At 47.6% G+C, this 27,183-nt stretch overlaps 1 protein-coding gene across 1 annotated transcript in view; it reads left to right on the plus strand.

Annotated features, from left to right (window-relative positions):
- Nucleotides 1-27,183, plus strand: part of LOC122544885 (rho GTPase-activating protein SYDE1-like) — a 347,492-nt gene that overhangs the window by 81,486 nt on the left and 238,823 nt on the right. The gene's annotated exons all lie outside the window — the stretch shown is intronic.

A 27,183-nucleotide genomic window follows, 5' to 3' on the forward strand; every position in this document is an offset into this window, starting at 1 on the left:
CTGGGTGGGGTGTAATGTTGGTGTCGCTCTGTCCTGCGCACTGTTACAGGGAGGTGTGCAATGTTGGTGTCGATCTGTCCTGCACACTGTTACAGGATTGGGTGTAATGTTGGTGTCGATCTGTCCTGCGCACTGTTACAGCGTTGTGTGTAATGTTGGTGTCGATCTGTCCTGCTCGCTGTTACAAGGTGGTGTGTAATATTGGTCTCGATCTGTCCTGCACACAGTTACAGAGTGGTGTGTAATGTTGGTGTCAATCTGTCCTGCACACTGTTCCAGGGTGGTGTGTAATGTTGGTGTCGATCTGTCCTGCACACTGTTGCAGCGTGTGGTGTGATGTTGGTGTACATGTGTCCTGCACACTGTTACAGTGTGTGGTGTAATGTTGGTGGTGATCTGTCCTGCACACTGTTACAAGGTGGGGTGTAATGTTGTTGTCGATCTGTCCTGCACACTGTTACAGGATGGTGTGTAATGTTGGTGTTGGTCTGTCCTTCACACTGTTACTGGGAGGTGTGTAATGTTGTCGATCTGTCCTGCACACTCTTACAGCATGTGGTGTGATGTTGGTGTACATCTGTCTTGCACACTGTTACAGGTTGGTGTGTAATGTTGGTGTCGATCTTTCGTGCACCCTGTTACAGGGTGGTGTGTAATGTTGTCGATCTGTCCTGCACAACTTTACAGGGTGTTGTGTAATGTTGGTGTCGATCTGTCCTGCACACTGTTACAGGGTGGGGTATAATGTTGGTGTTGATCTATCCTGCACACTGTTACAGGGTGCTGTGTAATGTTTGTGTCAATCTGTCCTGCACACTGTTACAAGGTGGTGTGTGATGTTGGTGTTGGTCTGTACTGCACACTGTTATATTGTGGTGTGTAATGTTGGTGTCGGTCTGTCCTGCACACTGTTACAGGGTGGGGTGTAATGTTGGTGTCGATCTGTACTGCACACTGTTACAGCATGTGGTGTGATGTTGGTGTTGATCTGTCCTTCACACTGTTACAGGACGTGTTGTAATGTTGTTGTCGATCTGTCCTGCGCGCTGTTACACCGTTGTGTGTAATCTTGGTGTCGATCGGTCCGGCACACTATTACTGGGTGGGGTGTAATGTTGGTGTCGCTCTGTCCTGCGCACTGTTACAGTGAGGTGTGCAATGTTGGTGTCGATCTGTCCTGCACACTGTTACAGGATGGGGTGTAATGTTGGTGTCGATCTGTCCTGCGCACTGTTACAGGGTTGTGTGTAATGTTGGTGTCGATCTGTCCTGCTTGCTGTTACAAGGTGGTGTGTAATATTGGTCTCGATCTGTCCTGCACGCTGTTACAGGGTGGGGAATAATGCTGGTGTCGATCTGTCCTGCGCACTGTTACATTGTGGTGTGTAATGTTGGAGTCGATCTGTCCTGCACACTGTTACATTGTGGTGTGTAATGTTGGTGTCGATCTCTCCTGCATGCTGTTGCTGCGGGTTGTGTAATGTTGGTGTCGATCTGTCTTGCACACTGGTACATCATGTGCTGTGATGTTGGTGTACATCTGCCCTGCACACTGTTACAGTGTGTGGTGCAATGTTGGTGTTGATCTGTCCTGCACAATGTTACAGGACAGGGTGTAATTTTAGGTGTCGATCTTTTCTGCACACTCTTACAGAAGGGGGTGTAATGTTGGTGTCGATCTGTCCTGCACACTATTACAGTGTGGTGTGTAATCTTTGTATCGATCTGTCCTGCATGCTGTTACAGTGTGGTGTGTAATCTTTGTATCGATCTGTCCTGCGCACTGTTACAGGATGGTATGTAATGTTGGTGTCGATTTGTCCTGCATGCTGTTACAGGATGGTGTGGAATGTTGGTGTTGATCTGTCCTGCGCATTGTTATAGTGTGGGGTATAATGTTGGTGTCAATCTGTCCTGCACTGTGTTACATTGTGGTGTGTAATGTTGCTGTCGGTCTGTCCTGCACGCTGTTACAGGGTGGGGTGTAATGTTGGTGTTGATCTGTCCAGCACACTGTTACATTGTGGTGTGTAATGTTGCTGTCGGTCTGTCCTGCACGCTGTTACACGGTGCGGTCTAATGTTGGTGTCGCTCTGTCCTGCGCACTGTTACAGGGAGGTGTGTAATGTTTGTGTCGATCTGTCCTGCACACTGTTACAGGGTGGTGTGTAATGTTGATGTCGATCTTTCCTGCACCATGTTACAGGGTGGTGTGTAATGTTGGTGTCGATCTGTCCTGCACACCTTTATAGGGTGTTGTGTAATGTTGGTGTCAATCTGTCCTGCACACTGTCACAGGGTGGAGTGTAATGTTGGTGTCGATCATTCCTGCACATTGTTATAGGGTTGGGTGTAATGCTGGTGTCGATCTGTCCTGCACACTCTTACAGGATGGTGTGCAATGCTGGTGTCGATCTGTCCTGCACACTGTTCCATGGTGGATTGTAATGTTGGTGTAGATCTGTCCTGCATACTGTTACAGGGTGGTGTGTAATGTTGGTGTCAATCTGTCCTGCACACTGTTCCAGGGTAGTGTGTAATGTTGGTGTCGATCTGTCCTGCACACTGTTACAGCATGTGGTGTGATGTTGGTGTACATCTGTCCTGCACACTGTTACAGTTTGCAGTGTAATGTTGGTGTTGATCTGTCCTTCACACTGTTACAGGATGTGGTGTAATGTTGTTGTCGATCTGTCCTGCGCGCTGTTACAGGGAGGTGTGTAATCTTGGTGTCGATCGGTCCAGCGCACTATTACCGGGTGGGGTGTAATGTTGGTGTCGCTCTGTCCTGCGCACTGTTACAGGGTGGTGTGTAATGTTGGTGTCGATCTGTCCTGCACATTGTTACAGGTTTGGGTGTAATGTTGGTGTCGATCTGTCCTGCAAACTGTAACAGGGTGGGGTGTAATGTTGGTGTTGATCTGCCCTACACACTGTTACAGTTTGGTGAGTAATGTTGGTGTTGATCTGTCCTACACGCTGTTACAGGGTGGTGTGTAAACTTGGTGTCGATCTGACCTGCACACCTTTACAGGGTGGTGTGGAATGTTGGAGTCGATCTGTCCTGCACACTGTCACAGGGTGGGGTGTAATGTTGGTGTTGATCTGTCCTGCACGCTGTTACAGGGTGGTGTGTAATGTTGGTGTACATCTGTCCTGCACACTGTTACAAGGTGGGGTGTAATGCTGGTGTCGATCTGTCCTGCACACTCTTACAGGGTGGTGTGCAATGTTGGTGTCGATCTGTTCTGCGCACTGTTACAGGGTGGTGTGTAATGTTGGTGTTTATCTGTCCTGCACAATGTTACAGGGTGGTGTGTAATGTTGGTGTCAATCTGTCCTGCACACTGTTCCAGGGTGGTGTGTAATTTTGGTGTAGATCTGTCCTGCACACTGTAACAGCATGTGGTGTGATGCTGGTGTAGTTCTGTCCTGCACACTGTTACAGGATGGGGTGTAATTTTGGTGTCGATCTGTCCTACATGTTGTTACAGGGTAGGGTGTAATTTTGATGTCTTCTGTCCTGCGCACTGTTTCAGGGTGGTGTGTAATGTTGGTGTCGATCTGTCCTGCTTGCTGTTACAAGGTGGGGTGTAATGTTGATGTCGATCTGTCCTGCGCACTGTTACAGGGTTGTGTGTAATGTTGGTGTCGATCTGTCCTGCTTGCTGTTACAAGATGGTGTGTAATATTGGTCTCGATCTGTCCTGCACACAGTTACAGAGTGGTGTGTAATGTTGGTGTCAATCTGTCCTGCACGCTGTTACAGGGTGGGGTATAATGTTGGTGTCGATCTGTCCTGCGCACTGTTACAGGGTGGTGTGTAATGTTGGAGTCGATCTATCCTGCACACTGTTACATTGTGGTGTGTAATGTTGGTGTCGATCTCTCCTGCATGCTGTTACAGCGTGTGGTGTAATGTTGGTGTCGATCTGTCCTGCACACTGTTACACCATGTGCTGTGATGTTGGTGTACATCTGCCCTGCACACTGTTACAGTGTGTGGTGCAATGTTGGTGTTGATCTGTCCTGCACAATGTTACAGGGTGGGGTGTAATTTTGGTGTCGATCTTTTCTGCACACTCTTACAGAAGGGGGTGTAATGTTGGTGTCGATCTGTCCTGCACACTATTACAGTGTGGTGTGTAATCTTTGTATCGATCTGTCCTGCGCACTGTTACAGGATGGTATGTAATGTTGGTGTCGATTTGTCCTGCATGCTGTTACAGGATGGTGTGGAATGTTGGTGTTGATCTGTCCTGCGCATTGTTACAGCGTGGGGTATAATGTTGGTGTCAATCTGTCCTGCACTGTGTTACATTGTGGTGTGTAATGTTGCTGTCGGTCTGTCCTGCACGCTGTTACAGGGTGGGGTGTAATGTTAGTGTTGATCTGTCCAGCACACTGTTACATTGTGGTGTGTAATGTTGGTGTTGATCTGTCCAGCACACTGTTACATTGTGGTGTGTAATGTTGCTGTCGGTCTGTCCTGCACGCTGTTACAGGGTGGGGTGTAATGTTGGTGTCGCTCTGTCCTGCGCACTGTTACATTGTGATGTGTAATGTTTGTGTCGATCTGTCCTGCACACTGTTACAGGGTGGTGTGTAATGTTGATCTCGATCTTTCCTGCACCATGTTACAGGGTGGTGTGTAATGTTGGTGTCGATCTGTCCTGCACACCTTTATAGGGTGTTCTGTAATGTTGGTGTCAATCTGTCCTGCACACTGTTACAGGTTGGGGTGTAATGTTGGTGTCGACCAGTCCTGCGCACTGTTACAGGATGGTGTGTAATGTTGGTGTCGGACTGTCCTGCACACTATTACCGGGTGGTGTGTAATGTTGGTGTCGATCTGTCCTGCACACTGTTACATTGTGGTGTGTAATGTTGCTGTCGGTCTGTCCAGCACGCTGTTACAGGGTGGGGTGTCATGTTGGTGTCAACCTGCCCTGCGCACTATTACAGAATCGGGTGTAATGTCGGTGTCGTTCTGTCCTGCACACTATTACAGGTTGGTGTTTAATGTTGGTGTCGATCTGTCCAGCTCACTGTTTCTGCGTGGGGTGTAATGTTGGTGTCGATCTGTACTGCGCACTGTTACAGGGAGGTGTGTAATGTTGGTGTTGATCTGTCCTGCACACTGTTACCGGGTGGTGTGTAATGTTGGTGTCGATCTTTCCTGCACCCTGTTACAGGGTGGTGTGTAATGTTGGTGTCGATCTGTCCTGCACACCTTTCCAGGGTGTTGTTTAATGTTGGTGTCGATCTGTCCTGCACATTGTTACAGGGTTGGGTGTAATGTTGGTGTCAATCTGTCTTGCACACTGTTACAGGATGGTGTGTAATGTTGGTGTTGGTCTGTCCTTCACACTGTTACTGGGAGGTGTGTAATGTTGTCAATCTGTCCTGCACACTCTTACAGCATGTGGTGTGATGTTGGTGTACATCTGTCCTGCTCACTGTTACAGGTTGGTGTGTAATGTTGGTGTCGATCTTTCGTGCACCCTGTTACAGGGTGGTGTGTAATGTTGTCGATCTGTCCTGCACAACTTTACAGGGTGTTGTGTAATGTTGGTGTCGATCTGTCCTGCACACTGTTACAGGGTGGGGTATAATGTTGGTGTTGATCTATCCTGCACACTGTTACAGGGTGCTGTGTAATGTTTGTGTCAATCTGTCCTGCACACTGTTACAAGGTGGTGTGTGATGTTGGTGTCGGTCTGTACTGCACACTGTTATATTGTGGTGTGTAATGTTGGTGTCGGTCTGTCCTGCACGCTGTTACAGGGTGGGGTGTAATGTTGGTGTCGACCAGTCCTGCGCACTATTAAAGAATGGGGTGTAATGTTGGTGTCGATCTGTCCTGCACACTGTTACAGGGTGGTGTGTAATGTTGGTGTCGATCTGTCCTGCACACTGTTACAGGGTGGGGTCTAATGTTGGTGTCAATCTGTCCTGCACACTGTTCCAGGGTGGTGTGTAATGTTGGTGTACATCTGTCCTGCACACTGTTACAAGGTGGGGTGTAATGCTGGTGTCGATCTGTCCTGCACACTCTTACAGGGTGGTGTGCAATGTTGGTGTCGATCTGTTCTGCGCACTGTTACAGGGTGGTGTGTAATGTTGGTGTCAATCTGTCCTGCATACTGTTACAGGGTGGTGTGCAATGTTGGTGTTTATCTGTCCTGCACAATGTTACAGGGTGGTGTGTAATGTTGGTGTCAATCTGTCCTGCACACTGTTCCAGGGTGGTGTGTAATGTTGGTGTCGATCTGTCCTGCACACTGTTACAGCATGTGGTGTGATGTTGGTTTTGATCTGTCCTTCAAACTGTTACAGGATGTGTTGTAATGTTGTTGTCGATCTGTCCTGCGCACTGTTACAGGGTTGTGTGTAATCTTGGTGTCGATCGGTCCGGCACACTATTACTGGGTGGGGTGTAATGTTGGTGTCGCTCTGTCCTGCGCACTGTTACAGGGAGGTGTGCAATGTTGGTGTCGATCTGTCCTGCACACTGTTACAGGATGGGGTGTAATGTTGGTGTCGATCTGTCCTGCTCGCTGTTACAAGGTGGTGTGTAATATTGGTCTCGATCTGTCCTGCACACAGTTACAGAGTGGTGTGTAATGTTGGTGTCAATCTGTCCTGCACACTGTTCCAGGGTGGTGTGTAATGTTGGTGTCGATCTGTCCTGCACACTGTTACAGGGTGGTGTGTAATGTTGGTGTCGATCTTTCCTGCACACTGTTGCAGCGTGTGGTGTGATGTTGGTGTACATGTGTCCTGCACACTGTTACAGTGTGTGGTGTAATGTTGGTGGTGATCTGTCCTGCACACTGTTACAAGGTGGGGTGTAATGTTGTTGTCGATCTGTCCTGCACACTGTTACAGGATGGTGTGTAATGTTGGTGTTGGTCTGTCCTTCACACTGTTACTGGGAGGTGTGTAATGTTGTCGATCTGTCCTGCACACTCTTACAGCATGTGGTGTGATGTTGGTGTACATCTGTCCTGCACACTGTTACAGGTTGGTGTGTAATGTTGGTGTCGATCGTTCGTGCACCCTGTTACAGGGTGGTGTGTAATGTTGTCGATCTGTCCTGCTCAACTTTACAGGGTGTTGTGTAATGTTGGTGTCGATCTGTCCTGCACACTGTTACAGGGTGGGGTATAATGTTGGTGTTGATCTATCCTGCACACTGTTACAGGGTGCTGTGTAATGTTTGTGTCAATCTGTCCTGCACACTGTTACAAGGTGGTGTGCGATGTTGGTGTCGGTCTGTACTGCACACTGTTATATTGTGGTGTGTAATGTTGGTGTCGGTCTGTCCTGCACGCTGTTACAGGTTGGGGTGTAATGTTGGTGTCGATCTGTCCTGCACACTGTTACAGCATGTGGTGTGATGTTGGTGTTGATCTGTCCTTCACACTGTTACAGGACGTGTTGTAATGTTGTTGTCGATCTGTCCTGCGCGCTGTTACAGGGTTGTGTGTAATCTTGGTGTCGATCGGTCCGGCACACTATTACTGGGTGGGGTGTAATGTTGGTGTCGCTCTGTCCTGCGCACTGTTACAGGGAGGTGTGCAATGTTGGTGTCGATCTGTCCTGCACACTGTTACAGGATGGGGTGTAATGTTGGTGTCAATCTGTCCTGCGCACTGTTACAGGGTTGTGTGTAATGTTGGTGTCAATCTGTCCTGCTTGCTGTTACAAGGTGGTGTGTAATATTGGTCTCGATCTGTCCTGCACGCTGTTACAGGGTGGGGAATAATGCTGGTGTCGATCTGTCCTGCGCACTGTTACATTGTGGTGTGTAATGTTGGAGTCGATCTGTCCTGCACACTGTTACATTGTGGTGTGTAATGTTGGTGTCGATCTCTCCTGCATGCTGTTGCTGCGGGTTGTGTAATGTTGGTGTCGATCTGTCTTGCACACTGGTACATCATGTGCTGTGATGTTGGTGTACATCTGCCCTGCACACTGTTACAGTGTGTGGTGCAATGTTGGTGTTGATCTGTCCTGCACAATGTTACAGGACAGGGTGTAATTTTGGTGTCGATCTTTTCTGCACACTCTTACAGAAGGGGGTGTAATGTTGGTGTCGATCTGTCCTGCACACTATTACAGTGTGGTGTGTAATCTTTGTATCGATCTGTCCTGCATGCTGTTACAGTGTGGTGTGTAATCTTTGTATCGATCTGTCCTGCGCACTGTTACAGGATGGTATGTAATGTTGGTGTTGATTTGTCCTGCATGCTGTTACAGGATGGTGTGGAATGTTGGTGTTGATCTGTCCTGCGCATTGTTATAGTGTGGGGTATAATGTTGGTGTCAATCTGTCCTGCACTGTGTTACATTGTGGTGTGTAATGTTGCTGTCGGTCTGTCCTGCACGCTGTTACAGGGTGGGGTGTAATGTTGGTGTTGATCTGTCCAGCACACTGTTACATTGTGGTGTGTAATGTTGGTGTTGATCTGTCCAGCACACTGTTACATTGTGGTGTGTAATGTTGCTGTCGGTCTGTCCTGCACGCTGTTACAGGGTGGGGTGTAATGTTGGTGTCGCTCTGTCCTGCGCACTGTTACAGGGAGATGTGTAATGTTTGTGTCGATCTGTCCTGCACACTGTTACAGGGTGGTGTGTAATGTTGATCTCGATCTTTCCTGCACCATGTTACAGGGTGGTGTGTAATGTTGGTGTCGATCTGTCCTGCACACTGTTACAGGTTGGGGTGTAATGTTGGTGTCGACCAGTCCTGCGCACTGTTACAGGATGGTGTGTAATGTTGGTGTCGGACTGTCCTGCACACTATTACCGGGTGGTGTGTAATGTTGGTGTCGATCTGTCCTGCACACTGTTACATTGTGGTGTGTAATGTTGCTGTCGGTCTGTCCAGCACGCTGTTACAGGGTGGGGTGTCATGTTGGTGTCAACCTGCCCTGCGCACTATTACAGAATCGGGTGTAATGTCGGTGTCGTTCTGTCCTGCACACTATTACAGGTTGGTGTTTAATGTTGGTGTCGATCTGTCCAGCTCACTGTTTCTGCGTGGGGTGTAATGTTGGTGTCGATCTGTTCTGCGCACTGTTACAGGGAGGTGTGTAATGTTGGTGTTGATCTGTCCTGCACACTGTTACAGGGTGGTGTGTAATGTTGGTGTCGATCTTTCCTGCACCCTGTTACAGGGTGGTGTGTAATGTTGGTGTCGATCTGTCCTGCACACCTTTCCAGGGTGTTGTTTAATGTTGGTGTCGATCTGTCCTGCACATTGTTACAGGGTTGGGTGTAATGTTGGTGTCAATCTGTCTTGCACACTGTTACAGGATGGTGTGTAATGTTGGTGTTGGTCTGTCCTTCACACTGTTACTGGGAGGTGTGTAATGTTGTCAATCTGTCCTGCACACTCTTACAGCATGTGGTGTGATGTTGGTGTACATCTGTCCTGCTCACTGTTACAGGTTGGTGTGTAATGTTGGTGTCGATCTTTCGTGCACCCTGTTACAGGGTGGTGTGTAATGTTGTCGATCTGTCCTGCACAACTTTACAGGGTGTTGTGTAATGTTGGTGTCGATCTGTCCTGCACACTGTTACAGGGTGGGGTATAATGTTGGTGTTGATCTATCCTGCACACTGTTACAGGGTGCTGTGTAATGTTTGTGTCAATCTGTCCTGCACACTGTTACAAGGTGGTGTGTGATGTTGGTGTCGGTCTGTACTGCACACTGTTATATTGTGGTGTGTAATGTTGGTGTCGGTCTGTCCTGCACGCTGTTACAGGGTGGGGTGTAATGTTGGTGTCGACCAGTCCTGCGCACTATTAAAGAATGGGGTGTAATGTTGGTGTCGATCTGTCCTGCACACTGTTACAGGGTGGTGTGTAATGTTGGTGTCGATCTGTCCTGCACACTGTTACAGGGTGGGGTCTAATGTTGGTGTCAATCTGTCCTGCACACTGTTCCAGGGTGGTGTGTAATGTTGGTGTACATCTGTCCTGCACACTGTTACAAGGTGGGGTGTAATGCTGGTGTCGATCTGTCCTGCACACTCTTACAGGGTGGTGTGCAATGTTGGTGTCGATCTGTTCTGCGCACTGTTACAGGGTGGTGTGTAATGTTGGTGTCAATCTGTCCTGCATACTGTTACAGGGTGGTGTGCAATGTTGGTGTTTATCTGTCCTGCACAATGTTACAGGGTGGTGTGTAATGTTGGTGTCAATCTGTCCTGCACACTGTTCCAGGGTGGTGTGTAATGTTGGTGTCGATCTGTCCTGCACACTGTTACAGCATGTGGTGTGATGTTGGTTTTGATCTGTCCTTCAAACTGTTACAGGATGTGTTGTAATGTTGTTGTCGATCTGTCCTGCGCACTGTTACAGGGTTGTGTGTAATCTTGGTGTCGATCGGTCCGGCACACTATTACTGGGTGGGGTGTAATGTTGGTGTCGCTCTGTCCTGCGCACTGTTACAGGGAGGTGTGCAATGTTGGTGTCGATCTGTCCTGCACACTGTTACAGGATGGGGTGTAATGTTGGTGTCGATCTGTCCTGCTCGCTGTTACAAGGTGGTGTGTAATATTGGTCTCGATCTGTCCTGCACACAGTTACAGAGTGGTGTGTAATGTTGGTGTCAATCTGTCCTGCACACTGTTCCAGGGTGGTGTGTAATGTTGGTGTCGATCTGTCCTGCACACTGTTACAGGGTGGTGTGTAATGTTGGTGTCGATCTTTCCTGCACACTGTTGCAGCGTGTGGTGTGATGTTGGTGTACATGTGTCCTGCACACTGTTACAGTGTGTGGTGTAATGTTGGTGGTGATCTGTCCTGCACACTGTTACAAGGTGGGGTGTAATGTTGTTGTCGATCTGTCCTGCACACTGTTACAGGATGGTGTGTAATGTTGGTGTTGGTCTGTCCTTCACACTGTTACTGGGAGGTGTGTAATGTTGTCGATCTGTCCTGCACACTCTTACAGCATGTGGTGTGATGTTGGTGTACATCTGTCCTGCACACTGTTACAGGTTGGTGTGTAATGTTGGTGTCGATCGTTCGTGCACCCTGTTACAGGGTGGTGTGTAATGTTGTCGATCTGTCCTGCTCAACTTTACAGGGTGTTGTGTAATGTTGGTGTCGATCTGTCCTGCACACTGTTACAGGGTGGGGTATAATGTTGGTGTTGATCTATCCTGCACACTGTTACAGGGTGCTGTGTAATGTTTGTGTCAATCTGTCCTGCACACTGTTACAAGGTGGTGTGCGATGTTGGTGTCGGTCTGTACTGCACACTGTTATATTGTGGTGTGTAATGTTGGTGTCGGTCTGTCCTGCACGCTGTTACAGGTTGGGGTGTAATGTTGGTGTCGATCTGTCCTGCACACTGTTACAGCATGTGGTGTGATGTTGGTGTTGATCTGTCCTTCACACTGTTACAGGACGTGTTGTAATGTTGTTGTCGATCTGTCCTGCGCGCTGTTACAGGGTTGTGTGTAATCTTGGTGTCGATCGGTCCGGCACACTATTACTGGGTGGGGTGTAATGTTGGTGTCGCTCTGTCCTGCGCACTGTTACAGGGAGGTGTGCAATGTTGGTGTCGATCTGTCCTGCACACTGTTACAGGATGGGGTGTAATGTTGGTGTCAATCTGTCCTGCGCACTGTTACAGGGTTGTGTGTAATGTTGGTGTCAATCTGTCCTGCTTGCTGTTACAAGGTGGTGTGTAATATTGGTCTCGATCTGTCCTGCACGCTGTTACAGGGTGGGGAATAATGCTGGTGTCGATCTGTCCTGCGCACTGTTACATTGTGGTGTGTAATGTTGGAGTCGATCTGTCCTGCACACTGTTACATTGTGGTGTGTAATGTTGGTGTCGATCTCTCCTGCATGCTGTTGCTGCGGGTTGTGTAATGTTGGTGTCGATCTGTCTTGCACACTGGTACATCATGTGCTGTGATGTTGGTGTACATCTGCCCTGCACACTGTTACAGTGTGTGGTGCAATGTTGGTGTTGATCTGTCCTGCACAATGTTACAGGACAGGGTGTAATTTTGGTGTCGATCTTTTCTGCACACTCTTACAGAAGGGGGTGTAATGTTGGTGTCGATCTGTCCTGCACACTATTACAGTGTGGTGTGTAATCTTTGTATCGATCTGTCCTGCATGCTGTTACAGTGTGGTGTGTAATCTTTGTATCGATCTGTCCTGCGCACTGTTACAGGATGGTATGTAATGTTGGTGTTGATTTGTCCTGCATGCTGTTACAGGATGGTGTGGAATGTTGGTGTTGATCTGTCCTGCGCATTGTTATAGTGTGGGGTATAATGTTGGTGTCAATCTGTCCTGCACTGTGTTACATTGTGGTGTGTAATGTTGCTGTCGGTCTGTCCTGCACGCTGTTACAGGGTGGGGTGTAATGTTGGTGTTGATCTGTCCAGCACACTGTTACATTGTGGTGTGTAATGTTGGTGTTGATCTGTCCAGCACACTGTTACATTGTGGTGTGTAATGTTGCTGTCGGTCTGTCCTGCACGCTGTTACAGGGTGGGGTGTAATGTTGGTGTCGCTCTGTCCTGCGCACTGTTACATTGTGATGTGTAATGTTTGTGTCGATCTGTCCTGCACACTGTTACAGGGTGGTGTGTAATGTTGATCTCGATCTTTCCTGCACCATGTTACAGGGTGGTGTGTAATGTTGGTGTCGATCTGTCCTGCACACCTTTATAGGGTGTTCTGTAATGTTGGTGTCAATCTGTCCTGCACACTGTTACAGGGTGGAGTGTAATGTTGGTGTCGACCAGTCCTGCGCACTATTACAGAATCGGGTGTAATGTTGGTGTCGATCTGTCCTGCACACTATTACAGGTTGGTGTTTAATGTTGGTGTCGATCTGTCCAGCGCACTGTTACTGGGTGGGGTGTAATGTTGGTGTCGATCTGTCCTGCACACTGTTCCAGCATGGTATGTAATGTTGGTGTCGGACTGTCCTGCACACTATTGACGGGTGGTGTGTAATGTTGGTGTCGATCTGTCCAGTACACTGTTACATTGTGGTGTGTAATGTTGCTGTCGGTCTGTCCAGCACGCTGTTACAGGATGGGGTGTAATGTTGGTGTCGCTCTGTCCTACGCATTGTTACAGGGAGGTGTAGAACATAGAACATAGAAGAATACAGCGCAGTACAGGCCCTTTGGCCCTCGATGTTGCGCCGATCCAAGCCCACCTAACCTATACTAACCCACTATCCTCCATATACCTATCCAATGCCCGCTTAAATGCCCATAAAGAGGGAGAGTCCACCACTGCTACTGGCAGGGCATTCCATGAACTTACGACTCGCTGAGTGAAGAACCTACCCCTAACTTCAGTCCTATATCTACCCCCCCTTAATTTAAAGCTATGCCCCCTTGTAATACCCGACTCCAAACGCGGGAAAAGGTTCACACTGTCAACCCTATCTAACCCCCTAATCATCTTGTACACCTCAATCAAGTCACCCCTAAACCTTCTTTTCTCTAGTGAAAACAGCCCCAAGTGTCTCAGTCTTTCCTCATACGATCTTCCTTCCATACCAGGCAACATCCTGGTAAACCTCCTCTGCACCCGTTCCAGTGCCTCCACATCCTTCCTATAGTATGGCGACCAAAACTGCACACAATATTCCAGATGCGGCCGCACCAGAGTCTTATACAACTGCATCATGACCTCAGGACTCCGGAACTCAATTCCTCTACCAATAAAAGCCAGTACGCCATATGCCTTCCTCACTGCACTATTTACCTGGGTGGCAACTTTCAGAGATCTGTGTACATGGACACCAAGATCCCTCTGCTCATCCACACTACCAAGTATCCGACCATTAGCCCAGTACCCCATCTTTTTGTTATTCTTCCCAAAGTGAATCACCTCACACTTAGCTACATTGAATTCCATTTGCCACCTTTCTGCCCAGCTCTGCAGCTTCTCTATATCCTGCTGTAACCTGCCACATCCTTCCTCACTGTCAACAACTCCACCGACTTTCGTATCATCAGCAAACTTGCTCACCCAACCTTCTAACCCCTCTTCCAGGTCATTTATAAAAATGACAAACAGCAATGGTCCCAAAACAGATCCTTAAGGAACACCGCTAGTGACGGCACTCCATGAAGAAACTTTGCCATCAACTACTACCCTCTGTCTTCTTCCATCCAGCCAATTCCTAATCCAAACCTCCAACTCACCCTCAATGCCATATCTCCGTATTTTCTGCAGTAGCCTACCATGGGGAACCTTATCAAACGCCTTACTAAAATCCATATATGCCACATCTACCGCTTTCCCCTCATCAACCTCCTTCGTCACCTTTTCAAAGAATTCAATAAGGTTTGTGAGGCACGACCTGCCCTTCACAAAACCATGCTGACTATCCTTGATCACATTATTCCTATCCAGATGTGCATAAATCCTATCCCTTACAATTCTCTCTAAGACTTTGCCCACAACAGAAGTGAGACTCACCGGCCTATAGTTACTAGGGTTATCCCTACTCCCCTTTTTGAACAAGGGAACCACATTTGCTATCCTCCAGTCTTCTGGCACTACTCCAGTAGACAAAGAGGACATAAAAATCAAGGCCAATGGCTCTGCAATCTCCTCCCTTGCTTCCCAGAGAATCCTAGGATAAATGCCATCAGGCCCAGGGGACTTATCTATTTTCACCTTTTCCAGGATTTCCAACACCTCTTCTCTACATACCTCAAAGCCATCCATTCTACTTATTTGTGACTCAGTATTCACATCGACGACAATGCCCTGTTCCTGAGTAAATACTGAAGAAAAGTATTCATTCAGTGTCTCCCCAATCTCTTCCGCCTCCACACGCAACTTCCCACTACTATCCTTGACTGGACCTATTCCTACCCTAGTCATTCTTTTATTCCTATCATACCTATAGAAAGCCTTAGGGTTTTCCCTAATCCTACCGACTAAGGACCTTTCATGTCCCCTCCTTGCTGCTCTTAGCTCTCTCTTCAGGTCCTTCCTGGCTACCCTATAACTCTCAATCGCCCCAATTGAACCTTCACGTCTCATCTTGAGATAGGCCGCCCTCTTCCATTTAACAAGGGATTCCAATTCCTTATTAAACCACGGTTCCCTCGCACGACCCTTTCCTCCCTGCCTGACAGGTACATAATTATCAAGGACACTCAATAGTTGCTCCTTGAACAAGCTCCACATATCATTTACACTCTTGCCTTGGAGTCTACTTTTCCAAGCCACACATCCTAAGTCATGCCTCACCGCATCATAATTTCCCTGACCCCAGCTATAACTCTTGCCCTGTAGTACACACTTATCCCTCTCCATCACGAGAGTAAAAATCACCGAATTATGGTCACTATCCCCAAAGTGCTCACCTACCTCTAATTCTAACACCTGGCCTGGTTCGTTACCCAGAACCAAATCCAGTATGGCCTCACCTCTTGTTGGCCTATCTACATATTGTGTCAGGAAACTCTCCTGCACACATTGAACAAACACTGACCCATCTAACGAACTTGAGCTATAGCTTTCCCAATCAATATCAGGAAAGTTAAAGTCCCCCATAACAACCACCCTATTACTGTCACTCATCTCCTGAATCACCTTCCCAATCCTTTCTTCAATGATTCTAGGACTATTAGGAGGCCTGTAAAAGACTCCTAACAGGGTGACCTCACCTTTCCTATTCCTAACCTCAGACCAAACTACCTCAGATGGCAAGTCCTCATCCATCATCCTTTCCACCACTGTAATGTTTGTGTCGATCTGTCCTGCACACTGTTACAAGGTGGTGTGTAATGTTGGTGTCGATCTGTCCTGCTCGCTGTTACAAGGTGGTGTGTAATATTGGTCTAGATCTGTCCTGCATACAGTTACAGGGTTGTGTGTAATGTTGGTGTCGATCTGTCCTGCTCGCTGTTACAAGGTGGTGTGTAATATTGGTCTCGATCTGTCCTACACACAGTTACAGACTGGTGTGTAATGTTGGTGTCAATATGTCCTGCACGCTGTTACAGGGTGGTATGTAATGTTGGTGTCGATCTGTCCTGCACACCTTTACAAGGTGTTGTGTAATGTTGGTGTCGATCTGTCCTGCACATTGTTACAGGGTTGGGTGTAATGTTGGTGTCGATCTGTCTTGCACACTGTTACAGGATGGTGTGTAATGTTGGTGTGGGTCTGTCCTTCACACTGTTACTGGGAGGTGTGTAATTTTGTCGATCTGTCCTGCACACTCTTACAGCATGTGGTGTGATGTTGGTGTACATCTGTCCTGCACACTGTTACAGGTTGGTGTGTAATGTTGGTGTCGATCTTTCGTGCACCCTGTTACAGGGTGGTCTGTAATGTTGTCGATCTGTCCTGCACAACTTTACAGGGTGTTGTGTAATGTTGGTGTCGATTTGTCCTGCACACTGTTACAGGGTGCTGTGTAATGTTTGTGTCAATCTGTCCTGCACACTGTTTCAAGGTGGTGTGTAATGTTGGTGTCGGTCTGTACTGCACACTGTTATAAGGTGGTGTGTAATGTTGGTGTCGGTCTGTCCTGCACGTTGTTACAGGGTGGTGTGTAATGTTGGTGTCAACCAGTCCTACGCACTATTACAGAATCGGGTGTAATGTTGCTGTTGTTCTGTCGTGCGCACTATTACAGAATGGGGTGTAATGTTGGTGTCGATCTGTCCTGCACACTGTTACAGGGTGGTGTGTAATGTTGGTGTCGATCTTTCCTGCACACTGTTACAGGGTGGGGTGTAATGTTGGTGTCAATCTATCCTGCACACTGTTCCAGGGTGGTGTGTAATGTTTGTGTCGATCTGTCCTTCACACCCTTATAGGGAAGTGTGTAATGTTGTCGATCTGTCCTGCACACTGTTATAGCATGTGGTGTGATGTTGGTGTACATCTGTCCTGCACACTGTTACAAGCTGGGGTGTAATATTGGTGTTGATCTGTCCTGCACACTGTCACAGTGTGTTGTGTAATCTTGGTGTCGATCTTTCCTGCACACTGTTACAGGGTGGTGTGTAATGTTTGTGTCAATCTGTCCTGTACACTGTTACAGTGTGGGGTCTAATGTTGGTGTCGATCTGTCCTGCACACTGTTACAGGGTGGTGTGTAATGTTTGTGTCAATCTGTCCTGCACGCTGTTACAGGGTGGTGTGTAATCTTGGTGTCAATCTGTCCTGCACATTGTTACAGTGTGGGGTCTAATGTTGGTGTCGATCTGTCCTGCACACTGTTACAGGGTGGTGTGTAATGTTTGTGTCAATCTGTCCTGCACACTGTTACAGGGTGGTGTGTAATGTTGGTGTCGGTCTGTACTATACACTGTTACAGGGTGGTGTGTAATGTTGGTGTCGATCTGTCCTGCACACTATTATAGGTTGGTGTTTAATTTTGGTGTCAATCTGTCCTGCATGCTGTTACAGTGTGGTGTGTAATCTTTGAGTCAATCTGTCCTGCGCACAGTTACAGGATGTTATGTAATGTTGGTGTCAATCTGTCCTGCATGCTGTGACAGGGTGGTGTGTAATGTTGGTGTCGATTATTCCTGCACATTGTTATAGGGTTCGGTGTAATGCTGGTGTCGATCTGTCCTGCACACTCTTGCAGGGTGGTGTGCAATTTTGGTGTTGATATGTCCTGCACACTGTTCCATGGTGTTGTGTAATGTTGGTGTAGATCTGTCCTGCATACTGTTACAGGGTGGTGTGCAATGTTGGTGTCAATCTGTCCTGCACACTGTTACAGGGTGGTGTGTAATGTTTGTGTTGATCTGTCCTGCACACTGTTACAGGGTGGTGTGTAATGTTGGTGTCGGTCTGTACTACACACTGTTACATTGTGGTGTGTAATGTTGGTGTCGATCTGTCCTGCACACTATTATAGGTTGGTGTTTAATTTTGGTGTCAATCTGTCCTGCATGCTGTTACAGTGTGGTGTGTAATCTTTGTGTCAATCTGTCCTGCGCACAGTTACAGGATGTTATGTAATGTTGGTGTCGATCTGTCCTGCACACTGTTACAGGATGGGGTGTAATGTTGGTGTCGATCTGTCCTGCGCACTGTTACAGGGTTGTGTGTAATGTTGGTGTCGCTCTGTCCTGCGCACTGTTACAGGGAGGTGTGCAATGTTGGTGTCGATCTGTCCTGCACACTGTTACAGGATGGGGTGTAATGTTGGTGTCGATCTGTCCTGCGCACTGTTACAGGGTTGTGTGTAATGTTGGTGTCGATCTGTCCTGCTTGCTGTTACAAGGTGGTGTGTAATATTGGTCTCGATCTGTCCTGCACGCTGTTACAGGGTGGGGAATAATGCTGGTGTCGATCTGTCCTGCGCACTGTTACATTGTGGTGTGTAAGGTTGGAGTCGATCTGTCCTGCACACTGTTACATTGTGGTGTGTAATGTTGGTGTCGATCTCTCCTGCATGCTGTTGCTGCGGGTTGTGTAATGTTGGTGTCGATCTGTCTTGCACACTGGTACATCATGTGCTGTGATGTTGGTGTACATCTGCCCTGCACACTGTTACAGTGTGTGGTGCAATGTTGGTGTTGATCTGTCCTGCACAATGTTACAGGACAGGGTGTAATTTTGGTGTCGATCTTTTCTGCACACTCTTACAGAAGGGGGTGTAATGTTGGTGTTGATCTGTCCTGCACACTATTACAGTGTGGTGTGTAATCTTTGTATCGATCTGTCCTGCATGCTGTTACAGTGTGGTGTGTAATCTTTGTATCGATCTGTCCTGCGCACTGTTACAGGATGGTATGTAATGTTGGTGTCGATTTGTCCTGCATGCTGTTACAGGATGGTGTGGAATGTTGGTGTTGATCTGTCCTGCGCATTGTTATAGTGTGGGGTATAATGTTGGTGTCAATCTGTCCTGCACTGTGTTACATTGTGGTGTGTAATGTTGCTGTCGGTCTGTCCTGCACGCTGTTACAGGGTGGGGTGTAATGTTGGTGTTGATCTGTCCAGCACACTGTTACATTGTGGTGTGTAATGTTGCTGTCGGTCTGTCCTGCACGCTGTTACAGGGTGGAGTGTAATGTTGGTGTCGACCAGTCCTGCGCACTATTACAGAATCGGGTGTAATGTTGGTGTCGATTTGTCCTGCATGCTGTTACAGGATGGTGTGGAATGTTGGTGTTGATCTGTCCTGCGCATTGTTATAGTGTGGGGTATAATGTTGGTGTCAATCTGTCCTGCACTGTGTTACATTGTGGTGTGTAATGTTGCTGTCGGTCTGTCCTGCACGCTGTTACAGGGTGGGGTGTAATGTTGGTGTTGATCTGTCCAGCACACTGTTACATTGTGGTGTGTAATGTTGCTGTCGGTCTGTCCTGCACGCTGTTACAGGGTGGGGTGTAATGTTGGTGTCGCTCTGTCCTGCGCACTGTTACAGGGAGATGTGTAATGTTTGTGTCGATCTGTCCTGCACACTGTTACAGGGTGGTGTGTAATGTTGATCTCGATCTTTCCTGCACCATGTTACAGGGTGGTGTGTAATGTTGGTGTCGATCTGTCCTGCACACCTTTATAGGGTGTTCTGTAATGTTGGTGTCTCATCTTGAGATAGGCCGCCCTCTTCCATTTAACAAGGGATTCCAATTCCTTATTAAACCACGGTTCCCTCGCACGACCCTTTCCTCCCTGCCTGACAGGTACATAATTATCAAGGACACTCAATAGTTGCTCCTTGAACAAGCTCCACATATCATTTACACTCTTGCCTTGGAGTCTACTTTTCCAAGCCACACATCCTAAGTCATGCCTCACCGCATCATAATTTCCCTGACCCCAGCTATAACTCTTGCCCTGTAGTACACACTTATCCCTCTCCATCACGAGAGTAAAAATCACCGAATTATGGTCACTATCCCCAAAGTGCTCACCTACCTCTAATTCTAACACCTGGCCTGGTTCGTTACCCAGAACCAAATCCAGTATGGCCTCACCTCTTGTTGGCCTATCTACATATAGTGTCAGGAAACCCTCCTGCACACATTGAACAAACACTGACCCATCTAACGAACTTGAGCTATAGCTTTCCCAATCAATATCAGGAAAGTTAAAGTCCCCCATAACAACCACCCTATTACTGTCACTCATCTCCTGAATCACCTTCCCTATCCTTTCTTCAATGATTCTAGGACTATTAGGAGGCCTGTAAAAGACTCCTAACAGGGTGACCTCACCTTTCCTATTCCTAACCTCAGACCAAACTACCTCAGATGGCAAGTCCTCATCCATCATCCTTTCCACCACTGTAATGTTTGTGTCGATCTGTCCTGCACACTGTTACAAGGTGGTGTGTAATGTTGGTGTCGATCTGTCCTGCTCGCTGTTACAAGGTGGTGTGTAATATTGGTCTAGATCTGTCCTGCATACAGTTACAGGGTTGTGTGTAATGTTGGTGTCGATCTGTCCTGCTCGCTGTTACAAGGTGGTGTGTAATATTGGTCTCGATCTGTCCTACACACAGTTACAGACTGGTGTGTAATGTTGGTGTCAATATGTCCTGCACGCTGTTACAGGGTGGTATGTAATGTTGGTGTCGATCTGTCCTGCACACCTTTACAAGGTGTTGTGTAATGTTGGTGTCGATCTGTCCTGCACATTGTTACAGGGTTGGGTGTAATGTTGGTGTCGATCTGTCTTGCACACTGTTACAGGATGGTGTGTAATGTTGGTGTGGGTCTGTCCTTCACACTGTTACTGGGAGGTGTGTAATTTTGTCGATCTGTCCTGCACACTCTTACAGCATGTGGTGTGATGTTGGTGTACATCTGTCCTGCACACTGTTACAGGTTGGTGTGTAATGTTGGTGTCGATCTTTCGTGCACCCTGTTACAGGGTGGTCTGTAATGTTGTCGATCTGTCCTGCACAACTTTACAGGGTGTTGTGTAATGTTGGTGTCGATTTGTCCTGCACACTGTTACAGGGTGCTGTGTAATGTTTGTGTCAATCTGTCCTGCACACTGTTACAAGGTGGTGTGTAATGTTGGTGTCGGTCTGTACTGCACACTGTTATAAGGTGGTGTGTAATGTTGGTGTCGGTCTGTCCTGCACGTTGTTACAGGGTGGTGTGTAATGTTGGTGTCAACCAGTCCTACGCACTATTACAGAATCGGGTGTAATGTTGCTGTTGTTCTGTCGTGCGCACTATTACAGAATGGGGTGTAATGTTGGTGTCGATCTGTCCTGCACACTGTTACAGGGTGGTGTGTAATGTTGGTGTCGATCTTTCCTGCACACTGTTACAGGGTGGGGTGTAATGTTGGTGTCAATCTATCCTGCACACTGTTCCAGGGTGGTGTGTAATGTTTGTGTCGATCTGTCCTTCACACCCTTATAGGGAAGTGTGTAATGTTGTCGATCTGTCCTGCACACTGTTATAGCATGTGGTGTGATGTTGGTGTACATCTGTCCTGCACACTGTTACAGGCTGGGGTGTAATATTGGTGTTGATCTGTCCTGCACACTGCCACAGTGTGTTGTGTAATCTTGGTGTTGATCTGTCCTGCACACTGTTACAGGGTGGTGTGTAATGTTTGTGTCAATCTGTCCTGCACATTGTTACAGTGTGGGGTCTAATGTTGGTGTCGATCTGTCCTGCACACTGTTACAGGGTGGTGTGTAATGTTTGTGTCAATCTGTCCTGCACACTGTTACAGGGTGGTGTGTAATGTTGGTGTCGGTCTGTACTATACACTGTTACAGGGTGGTGTGTAATGTTGGTGTCGATCTGTCCTGCACACTATTATAGGTTGGTGTTTAATTTTGGTGTCAATCTGTCCTGCATGCTGTTACAGTGTGGTGTGTAATCTTTGAGTCAATCTGTCCTGCGCACAGTTACAGGATGTTATGTAATGTTGGTGTCAATCTGTCCTGCATGCTGTGACAGGGTGGTGTGTAATGTTGGTGTCGATTATTCCTGCACATTGTTATAGGGTTCGGTGTAATGCTGGTGTCGATCTGTCCTGCACACTCTTGCAGGGTGGTGTGCAATTTTGGTGTTGATATGTCCTGCACACTGTTCCATGGTGTTGTGTAATGTTGGTGTAGATCTGTCCTGCATACTGTTACAGGGTGGTGTGTAATGTTTGTGTTGATCTGTCCTGCACACTGTTACAGGGTGGTGTGTAATGTTGGTCTCGATCTGTCCTGCACACAGTTACAGAGTGGTGTGTAATGTTGGTGTCAATCTGTCCTGCACGCTGTTACAGGTTGGGGTATAATGTTGGTGTCAATCTGTCCTGCATGCTGTTACAGTGTGGTGTGTAATCTTTGTGTCAATCTGTCCTGCGCACAGTTACAGGATGTTATGTAATGTTGGTGTCGATCTGTCCTGCACACTGTTACAGGATGGGGTGTAATGTTGGTGTCGATCTGTCCTGCGCGCTGTTACAGGGTTGTGTGTAATGTTGGTGTCGATCTGTCCTGCTTGCTGTTATAAGGTGGTGTGTAATATTGGTGTCGATCTGTCCTGCACACAGTTACAGAGTGGTGTGTAATGTTGGTGTCGATCTGTCCTGCACACTATTACAGTGTGGTGTGTAATCTTTGTATCGATCTGTCCTGCATGCTGTTACAGTGTGGTGTGTAATCTTTGTATCGATCTGTCCTGCGCACTGTTACAGGATGGTATGTAATGTTGGTGTCGATTTGTCCTGCATGCTGTTACAGGATGGTGTGGAATGTTGGTGTTGATCTGTCCTGCGCATTGTTATAGTGTGGGGTATAATGTTGGTGTCAATCTGTCCTGCACTGTGTTACATTGTGGTGTGTAATGTTGCTGTCGGTCTGTCCTGCACGCTGTTACAGGGTGGGGTGTAATGTTGGTGTTGATCTATCCAGCTCACTGTTACATTGTGGTGTGTAATGTTGCTGTCGGTCTGTCCTGCACGCTGTTACAGGGTGGGGTGTAATGTTGCTGTCGCTCTGTCCTGCGCACTGTTACAGGGAGGTGTGTAATGTTTGTGTCGATCCGTGCTGCACACTGTTACAGGGTGGTGTGTAATGTTGATGTCGATCTTTCCTGCACCATGTTACAGGGTGGTGTGTAATGTTGGTGTCGATCTGTCCTGCACACCTTTTTCGGGTGTTGTGTAATGTTGATGTCAATCTGTCCTGCACACTGTTACAGGGTGGAGTGTAATGTTGGTGTCAATCATTCCTGCACATTGTTATAGGGTTGGGTGTAATGCTGGTGTCGATCTGTCCTGCACACTCTTACAGAGTGGTGTGCAATGTTGGTGTCGATCTGTTCTGCGCACTCTTCCATGGTGGTGTGTAATGTTGGTGTAGATCTGTCCTGCATACTGTTACAGGGTGGTGTGTAATGTTGGTGTCAATCTGTCCTGCACACTGTTCCAGGGTAGTGTGTAATGTTGGTGTCGATCTGTCCTGCACACTGTTACAGCATGTGGAGTGATGTTGGTGTACATCTGTCCTGCACACTGTTACAGTTTGCAGTGTAATGTTGGTGTTGATCTGTCCTTCACACTGTTACAGGATGTGGTGTAAAGTTGTTGTCGATCTGTCCTGCGCGCTGTTACAGGGAGGTGTGTAATCTTGGTGTCGATCGGTCCAGCGCACTATTACCGGGTGGGGTGTAATGTTGGTGTCGCTCTGTCCTGCGCACTGTTACAGGGTGGTGTGTAATGTTGGTGTCGATCTGTCCTGCACATTGTTACAGGTGTGGGTGTAATGTTGGTGTCGATCTGTCCTGCAAACTGTAACAGGGTGGGGTGTAATGTTGGTGTTGATCTGCCCTACACACTGTTACAGTTTGGTGAGTAATGTTGGTGTTGATCTGTCCTACACGCTGTTACAGGGTGGTATCTAATCTTGGTGTTGATCTGACCTGCACACCTTTACAGGGTGGTGTGTAATGTTGGAGTCGATCTGTCCTGCACACTGTTACAGGGTGGGGTGTAATGTTGGTGTTGATCTGTCCTGCACGCTGTTACAGGGTGGTGTGTAATGTTGGTGTCGATCTTTCCTGTGCGCTGTTACAGATTTGTGTGTAATTTTGGTGTAGATCTGTCCTGCACACTTTAACAGCATGTGGTGTGATGCTGGTGTAGTTCTGTCCTGCACACTGTTACAGGATGGGGTGTAATTTTGGTGTCGATCTGTCCGACATGTTGTTACAGGGTAGGGTGTAACTTTGATGTCTTCTGTCCTGCGCACTGTTTCAGGGTGGTGTGTAATGTTGGTGTCGATCTTTCCTGCGCACTGTTACAGGGTTGTGTGTAATGTTGGTGTCGATCTGTCCTGCTTGCTGTTACAAGGTGGTGTGTAATATTGGTCTCGATCTGTCCTGCACACAGTTACAGAGTGGTGTGTAATGTTGGTGTTGATCTGTCCTTCACACCCGTATAGGGAAGTGTGTAATGTTGTCGATCTGTCCTGCACACTGTTATAGCATGTGGTGTGATGTTGGTGTACATCTGTCCTGCACACTGTTACAAGCTGGGGTGTAATGTTGGTGTTGATCTGTCCTGCACACTGTCACAGGGTGTTGTGTAATCTTGGTGTCGATCTTTCCTGCACACTGTTACAGGGTGGTGTGTAGTGTTGGTGTCGATCTGTCCTGTGCATTGTTACAGTGTGGGGTATAATGTTGGTGTCGATCTGTCCTGCACTCTGTTACAGGGTGGTGTGTAATGTTTGTGTCAATCTGTCCTGCACACTGTTACAGGGTGGTGTGTAATGTTTGTGTCAATCTGTCCTGCACACTGTTACAGGGTGGTGTGTAATGTTGGTGTTGATCTGTCCTGCACACTGTCACAGGGTGTTGTGTAATCTTGGTGTCGATCTTTCCTGCACACTGTTACAGGGTGGAGTGTAGTGTTGGTGTCGATCTGTCCTGCGCATTGTTACAGTGTGGGGTATAATGTTGGTGTCGATCTGTCCTGCACTCTGTTACAGGGTGGTGTGTAATGTTTGTGTCAATCTGTCCTGCACACTGTTACAGGGTGGTGTGTAATGTTTGTGTCAATCTGTCCTGCACACTGTTACAGGGTGGTGTGTAATGCTGGCGTAGCTCTGTCCTGCACACTGTTACAGGGTGGTGTGTAATGTTTGTGTCAATCTGTCCTGCACACTGTTACAGGGTGGTGTGTAATCTTGGTGTCAATCTGTCCTGCACATTGTTACAGTGTGGGGTCTAATGTTGGTGTCGATCTGTCCTGCACACTGTTACAGGGTGGTGTGTAATGTTTGTGTCAATCTGTCCTGCACACTGTTACAGGGTGGTGTGTAATGTTGGTGTCGGTCTGTACTATACACTGTTACAGGGTGGTGTGTAATGTTGGTGTCGATCTGTCCTGCACACTATTATAGGTTGGTGTTTAATTTTGGTGTCAATCTGTCCTGCATGCTGTTACAGTGTGGTGTGTAATCTTTGAGTCAATCTGTCCTGCGCACAGTTACAGGATGTTATGTAATGTTGGTGTCAATCTGTCCTGCATGCTGTTACAGGTTGGTGTGTAATGTTGGTGTCGATTATTCCTGCACATTGTTATAGGGTTCGGTGTAATGCTGGTGTCGATCTGTCCTGCACACTCTTGCAGGGTGGTGTGCAATTTTGGTGTTGATATGTCCTGCACACTGTTCCATGGTGTTGTGTAATGTTGGTGTAGATCTGTCCTGCATACTGTTACAGGGTGGTGTGCAATGTTGGTGTCAATCTGTCCTGCACACTGTTACAGGGTGGTGTGTAATGTTGGTGTCGATCTGTCCAGCACACTGTTACATTGTGGTGTGTAATGTTGGTGTCGGTCTGTCCAGCACGCTGTTACAGGATGGGGTGTTATGTTGGTGTCGCTCTGTCCTACGCATTGTTACAGGGAGGTGTGTAATGTTTGTGTCGATCTGTCCTGCACACTGTTACAAGGTGGTGTGTAATGTTGGTGTCGATCTGTCCTGCTCGCTGTTACAAGGTGGTGTGTAATATTGGTCTCGATCTGTCCTACACACACTTACAGAGTGGTGTGTAATGTTGGTGTCAATATGTCCTGCATGCTGTTAAAGGGTGGGGTGTAATGTTGGTGTCGATCTGTGCTGCACACTGTTACATTGTGGTGTGTAATGTTGGTGTCGATCTCTCCTGCATGCTGTTACTGCGGGTTGTGTAATGTTGGTGTCGATCTGTCCTGCACATTGTTACAGTGTGGGGTCTAATGTTGGTGTTGATCTGTCCTGCACACTGTTACAGGGTGGTGTGTAATGTTTGTGTCAATCTGTCCTGCACACTGTTACAGGGTGGTGTGTAATGTTGGTGTCGGTCTGTACTACACACTGTTACATTGTGGTGTGTAATGTTCGTGTCGATCTGTCCTGCACACTATTATAGGTTGGTGTTTAATTTTGGTGTTAATCTGTCATGCATGCTGTTACAGTGTGGTGTGTAATCTTTGTGTCAATCTGTCCTGCGCACAGTTACAGGATGTTATGTAATGTTGGTGTCGATCTGTCCTGCACACTGTTACAGGATGGGGTGTAATGTTGGTGTCGATCTGTCCTGCGCACTGTTACAGGGTTGTGTGTAATGTTGGTGTCGATCTGTCCTGCTTGCTGTTACAAGGTGGTGTGTAATATTGGTGTCGATCTGTCCTGCACACAGTTACAGAGTGGTGTGTAATGTTGGTGTCGATCTGTCCTGCGCACTGTTACAGGGTTGTGTGTAATGTTGGTGTCGATCTGTCCTGCTTGCTGTTACAAGGTGGTGTGTAATATTGGTCTCGATCTGTCCTGCACACAGTTACAGAGTGGTGTGTAATGTTGGTGTCAATCTGTCCTGCACGCTGTTACAGGGTGGGGCATAATGTTGGTGTCGATCTGTCCTGCGCACTGTTACAGGGTGGTGTGTAATGTTGGAGTCGATCTGTCCTGCACACTGTTACATTGTGGTGTGTAATGTTGGTGTCGATCTCTCCTGCATGCTGTTACAGCGTGTGGTGTAATGTTGGTGTCGATCTGTCCTGCACAGTGTTACACCATGTGCTGTGATGTTGGTGTACATCTGCCCTGCACACTGTTACAGTGTGTGGTGCAATGTTGGTGTTGATCTGTCCTGCACAATGTTACAGGGCGGGGTGTAATTTTGGTGTCGATCTTTTCTGCACACTCTTACAGAAGGGGGTGTAATGTT

This window comes from Chiloscyllium plagiosum, unplaced genomic scaffold (assembly GCF_037043375.1).
Source record: "Chiloscyllium plagiosum isolate Xiang-an unplaced genomic scaffold, Cpla_swu_hap1 HiC_scaffold_45, whole genome shotgun sequence".
Classification (NCBI taxonomy): domain Eukaryota; kingdom Metazoa; phylum Chordata; class Chondrichthyes; order Orectolobiformes; family Hemiscylliidae; genus Chiloscyllium; species Chiloscyllium plagiosum.